Genomic DNA, 7,008 nt, shown 5'->3' with positions numbered 1-7,008 from the left:
TTCCATACGGAGTGGCCTTGAGATTACGTAGGAATTGCTCAAATCAGAATTTTTTAGAGACGCGAATGCTGGAATATGAAAGGTACCTTGTTAATCAAGGCTACCCGAAAACACTCGTTAAGAGGCAATTCCTTAAAGCCTCGGCCATTCCTAGAGATCATCTGCTTTTGCCCCGAACCAGGGAGAACAGAAAACTGTTTCCGTTAGTGATGACCTTCAATCCTCACCTACCTAACATAGGGTACGTCATTAGGAAGCATTTGCACCTGTTACAATCTAATCCCAAATTAAGAGAATTTTTTCCATCTAATTCAATTATTCCCTCGTTTCATAGAACAAAAAACTTGAAAGAAATTTTGGCGCCATCGAAATACAGAACGAGAGTAGAACAAGAAACCATTGAAACAGGTGGTTGCATTAAATGCAAACGTAGCAGATGTGATCTTTCCATTTCTTTTTACCTGGAATTCGTGGGAGGTGGCTTTCAGCATCTTCATGCTCTTCTGTTTCGTCTTGTTTCTTCTCAAGAAAGAAAACCGCTGTTCTTAGCCGGGCTTGAAATGCTTCCACGTCATCGTATACTTGCTGCCAATTGACGTCCTTCGGTGTTGGGCAGAAAGAAGGCCCTTTCCTTAGCAGGGACATCTGATCTTCAGTGATTTCCATGTCCGTAAGATTGATGGGGTCGAGATGCTGTGAGTTGTTGTTCCGAGTCATCTGTTACGAGTCACCTGTTACAATCTAATCCCAAATTAAGAGAATTTTCTCCATCTAATTCAATTATTCCCTCGTTTCGTAGAACAAAAAACTTGAAAGAAATTTTGGCGCCATCGAAATATAGAACGAGAGTAGAACAAGAAACCATTGAAACAGGTGGTTGCATTAAATGCAAACGTCGCAGATGTGATCTTTGCAAAAACTTTTTGATAGAATCAAATTTTTTTCAGAGTTTCCAAACCAATAGAAAATACTTTATTAAACCAAGACTGTCGTGTGATTCTAAAAATGTAATTTATCTTGCATCCTGCAACAAATGTCACTTGCAATATGTTGGTTCAATGGCAACAAAATTCAAAGTTAGATTCCGTAATCATAAATCATCAATGGTAACGAACAAGAAAACCTGTGAGGTCGCGGTACATTATAACAATAGTCCGCACGCCCTTAACGACTTTTCTTTCCAGTGTATCGATCAGGTGTCTGCTACCAACTGCAATGAGATTTTGGATAAACTTTTGATTACGAAGGAAGCGTACTGGAGTGCGCAACTTTTTTCATTAGCACCTTTTGGCCTTAACAAAAGGCAAGAATTCCACTCCAGGAACAGAATCACCTACAACCAACCGACCACTTGAGTCGTAATAATCTGCAAGCTTAACGAACCATATAACTTTACAACTCAATGTAGCACATGAATTCTTTACTTTAATGATAGTTTTAGTTCTCGCTGTTATTACATTGTACCTTTCTGAATAGAATTACTTCTTTTGTTTTGTTTTGTTTGTAATGATTTTTTACTTGTATTGTTGTTAAGTTTTGTAACATACCGAAAATTCCTTGTAAACCATATATAAGCTCTTAAACCTAATTATTATCCACATGCTGTAAACTGATGAAGGTCTAAGACCGAAACGTTTTTTAATATATTTTACTTTTTAGCTTCCAAAAGTTGTCCGTCCTCTGACTCTTTTAACTTTATATATATATATATATATATATATAAGTTGATTTTCTCGTGGAACAGTGCTCAATACGTTGAAGCAGAGCGGAATAAATATTTTAAGAGGAAAAAAGGACGCAACTACATTTCCCGACAAGCCTGTTTCGTGAATCGCTTCCTTCTTCAGGGGTTTAATGAAAGAATATTCATGTGACTATTGTGTATATACTAGGAGAATTTACATAATCAATGACGCTGTAAACTTAAAAAGTTAAAAGTTCAGCTGTTGCGTAGCAACGCTTTGTTTCTGTGTCGGCATGAAGATACGAGTTCGTTACGCTTATTTAATGATGAGAGGTCAGGTCGGCAAATTATCAGGAATTTCTCTTTTAGGCAGAGGTTGCCTCTTTTACTGGAGCTGTTGTAGGGAGAGCTAGATACGGTGGCCCACAACTGTCACGGCAAAATAAAATTCAGAACAACAAATTGAAATTACTTTTGGCAAACTACAAACATTCATGACAAAATAAAATTCAGAACAACCAATTGAAATTACTTCCGGCAAACTACAAACATTCATGACAAAAACAAAAACTGTCGACACTATTCAGAATTCCTCACGGCAAAAGCAAATCGCTCATGGCAAACGGCAAAAGCCAAAGTGGTGGTCAGCGGTTTTTGGTCAGCGGTCGCCTAAGTAAGTGGTGTAACACGACACGATGTACATGACCTGTTGGACGTTTTCGCGCTTTCTTCCAAAACGTTTCTTTCTGTCTTGAAGTCATCATGTTTTTCTCAGAATGCGGATTTAGCCTCAAGGAAAGCGACAATTTCTGCTCTAGTTGTGGAAAAGGTAAGTTCTCCCATTTTGATAATCATCTTTCGGTATTATCCACTCGTACATGTACATATCCCGGAAAATCTGCAATTTTCAAAATATAGACTTGTTTATTTAATATAGTGAGAATTTCTCCACTTTTAAACACGCTAAAACCAAGTCATCAAAGTAATCTTTGACCGATCGTGCAAAAACTATTCCATCTTCTAGTGATCAACGGTCAAAGGAAATGAAGCACGTAACAGCAGTACTGGTGGCGAATGGTTACCCAAAGCGATTTGTGATTGATGTTGGCAAACCAAAACGACCATCTCCACAACTGTCAACAACTGCCATGGATGCTGCAAAGGGTTTCTAAAACATCCCCTATAAAGCCACAGAGCAAGTTGCAAAGCTGGCATCATGTGTTTTCCTGTTCCCTAGGGTCCCCTCATCGTATCTAAAGTGGTGGCTTGCTTTCAGCAAAAAATGCCCACGGGACTTTCATTTCGTACATATGTGCCCAGACTAATTATTGAATTCTGTCCCTCAGGGCAAGATTTAGAAATTCGTGTGGCAAATGCATGCCATCATCACGATTAAGCGGATTCCTGCAAGAGTTAATTTCCCAAGCCTCAAGAATGCGTCGATTGCGCCCATTAGCGTTTGTGGATCTTGGACGCCTCCCAAGAGACAGTGTGACCAGAACGTAAACAATGTTCTGACTTTTGCGAGTGTTTATGTTCCACCGCTTTCTGGTGTTCTTTAAGGCGAGTAGAAGATTTGCGTTTGCTTTCCCCGATATAACTCTTGTCACAATCTTTGCATGGAATCGAGTAGATGGCGCCATGAGTCTGATCTTGTGGTACTGGGTCTTTCGGTTTAGGAAACAAATTTCCGCTGGTTTGGTGTGGTTTTTGAGCAACTATGATGTTGTGATTACTCAAAATCCGTTTAATAGGCTCCGATGTGGCCTTGATGTATGAAAGAATACAGAAACCCCCCTTGGAACGTGCATGAAAACAAGGCTACGGAATGAAACACACTCTAACTTCGTTTATGGACAAATTGTCACTAAAATAGCAGGAGAAACGCAAGTTTATGTTACCGTTGATATCATGAACACATGCGTAACCACTGTTTGTCACATGATTGGTCACGTGACTGAATGAGCACGGAAGTGAGGTTAGTTTACAATAATAGCTTTTGATCTTTCAAGGTCTTTGCACATTATTTTTACTGCTTCTTAAAACTTACACAACGTGAAAAACTACTCCGCTTTTGCTGTTATGAGAGGGTCACGTAAACTTAAGCATGAAAATGAGGCCAGAGTGTCGTTTTGGACATCAATACAGGAGAAAGAAGAAGGCAATATTCTCAACAAGGCTATCCTTAGGATCTTACAGTCCACACTGTAGAGTACTGTAGAGACACTGAAGAGTAAGTGATTGGATCTCCTAATTCTCTTTGCTTTTTAATCAGAAGACATATTTCCTGACAAAGATCTGCGTAACTGAATGGAACTAAAACATTCCAAAATAATATTTAAGAGAATTTAAATCTGTGGTACCGGCTAGTAGCTGCTCAGAATTTGTAAACAACAGAAAAATCTTACATCATTCCATACTTATCATTACCATGATTGGCCTGCATTTAAGAAAAAAACTGACAAAGGACTGGGGCTTACCACAGTAGTGGTCAGCAGTATTTATAATCAAAATAGCAATCCGCCATGTTTGATCTGTAAGTACTAATAGAGTATCGTCGCCTGAGAAATTTCTTATGGAAGAAGGGGGAGAGATAAAGACACTTGACTACAGTCTCTGCATCATTTGGCAAACAGAAAGTGAAGAAATTCTGGTTGAAAACCCTGTATCACATGAAAATGAGTTAAATTTTATTGAAGAGCGAGTTAAATATGGAGATTCGCAGTATTTTGAAACGTGGAAAAGGTTGAGTGGCATTTCACGTAATCAACTTGCCGTAAGTAAAGCCTCTTGGCACAGAAAATGCTACCAAGACGTTGCTCATATAGGAAAGCTTAAGAGAATAAAGGAGAGGTATGAAAAAGAGATGACAGGACACGATGAATCAAGGAGGAAGTCAAATCAACTCACTTGTTCAAAAACAATGCCGTATGACAGGGATGTTTGCTTCTTTTTGCGAGAAAGCTGCGGGATATCAAGATCCACTTCACTCTGTCAGCTCCTCATCAGCAGGTCATTCTTTGTGAGTGGCCATCGAGACAGCCGAGAAAGACAGAATTCAGGTTAAGTTGTCATCTGCAATTGATTCCGAGGATGCAGTAGCAATTGACATCAAGTATCACAAAAAGTGCTGGGCACGTAATGTATCAAGTGTGCTGCGAAAAGGGGCAGACAACAAAAGTAATCCAGCCTGTTTAGGCAGTGCAGAAATAGCAACAGAGGTAGAGTTTTAGATTTAACAAAGAAGATCTTGAAAGATGGGCAAGTCCCTACTATGGCAGAACTGGAAACAGCGTATGTTAGCATTCCTAAATCGAACAATGCAACAAGCCATCCGTGCAGCAGAAAGACATTGAAACGGCTAATATCCTCTCAATTATCTGAAGTAGAATTCCACAAGCCAAAGCGTCTGAATAAATCTGAAAGGCTGAACATCAAGAAAACTAGGGATGCTGCTGTGCAGTTATCTGAAGAGGTCACTCTGGAACGTTCTGAAGAAATTAAGATCCTTTATGATGCAGCTGCAATTTTGCGAAAGTGTATAAGCAAAAGCAAGAAATGGTTGTTCACTGGTTCTCTTGACGGTACATCAGACGAGAATTTACCAGAAGAACTTTATTGCTTTTTCAAATGGATTGTTCAAGGCCCAAGTGCCTACATAACTGTAGAGGAAAAGTCCAGTGAAGTTCACAAGCGCGCAGTCAGTTTGGCGCAAAGTACTATTTCCCTGACCTTGACCGAACGACAAGCAAATAACAAGAAATCAGAAGTGATCAAAGTAACGAGAGAAATGCCACAACAGTTAGGTGTTGGTTTAGCCATTCACCAAGCATTTCGTAGCAAAGAGATCATTAAAATGCTCCATGGATTTGCATTCTTTGTTGAATACAACAGGCTCCTCAGAGTAGAGGCGCAAATAGAGCAGAGTGTTATTCGACGAATGAAACAGAATGACGGAGTCTACCTTCCTCCTGATATTGTCCTGGGCAGACACGTGTTCTTCGCCGTTGACAACGTTGACTTCTCGGAAGACACACGTGATGGTCGAAAGACTTTCCACGAGGCAGCTATGGCTATTTATCAGGTGACCAAGCCTGGTGACGCCAAACTGGAAGTCAGGTTAATTTCAAACAATACTCAATTCGTATGCATAAGCACATACCTTAAAAGGAGTTCATTATAGTTAGTCATCATTTTCCATCCGACAACATTAATTCTAATTCATATTTTTATCAATATATAGATTTGAAAACACAGGGAATCAGATTCGAACAGTTAAGGACGTTCCAGAAACTGTAACAGCAATCCTTGACTGTCCAAAGCCACCTTGTAGGCCTGAAAGTCCTGTGTACCCAAACTGTGGTCTCTTTGCAGAGAAGGGCATACCAATAGTGGTCCAGCTCAAAGATTTTGCATGGTTACTTGGACGTACTTTGACGAGAACTGTCACAGAGGAGAATGCTGAAGAGGTCGAGAGAGGACGAGATGAGCAAAACCTGCAACGTGACGCTGTCAGCTCAGTACATCTTCCAGTTTGGTCAGGGTATAACTCCCTTATTCACAACACCATGCCAGTTACACGAGTCAGCTGCCCCCCTCTTGTTGCAGCACCAGCCCATGAATGGAAGACCTTGCTTACAATTTTGATGCAGGCACAAGCCATCAAAACAAAAATTGTGGGTCCCGAAAGGAAGACTGTCATCAGTTTAGATATGGGCCTCTATCAACCAGCCAAAAAGCTCCAGATGGGCCGGAATGATCTTGATCACTTGGTTGTTCGTCCTGGTGAGCTGCACATTGTCATGGCGCAACTCCAAACAATTCAGGCATTTATCGAAGACAGCGGCATTGATCTTTGCTGGATTGAGGCTGACCTATATGGCCCTACAACTGTGAAGCAAATAATCGATGGTAATCATGTCAAAAGAGGTCAAGCAGCTCACATGGTTACACTTCAAGCTCTGTTTGCCATGTACCAGAATGCTTTTTTTCCTTTAAGAGCCAGAATTTCTAGAGCGTCTCCAGAAAGTTGCAGGAGATCTCGCCATGGCTTGCCTCAAAGGTGTCAAGAGTGAGGTGCAGAAGGCGCATGTGGAAATGGTTGAAATCATCCAGTCTGCAGATGTCATTACCCGGATGAAGACATTTGATGACAGCCATGACAAGATCCCAGAATTTCAAGTGTTTCGCCAGTACATGACAATGGTTATGGACATGATTTTATTTATATCAGCAGTTAGAACAGGAGACTGGCTTCTGCATCTGACTGTGCTCAAATCGTTCACGAAGTATTTCTTTGCTTATGATCGCCTAAATTACGCGAG

The sequence above is a fragment of the Montipora foliosa genome, chromosome 11 (assembly GCF_036669935.1).
Source record: "Montipora foliosa isolate CH-2021 chromosome 11, ASM3666993v2, whole genome shotgun sequence".
NCBI lineage: Eukaryota > Metazoa > Cnidaria > Anthozoa > Scleractinia > Acroporidae > Montipora > Montipora foliosa.
This window is presented reverse-complemented; position numbering follows the sequence as displayed.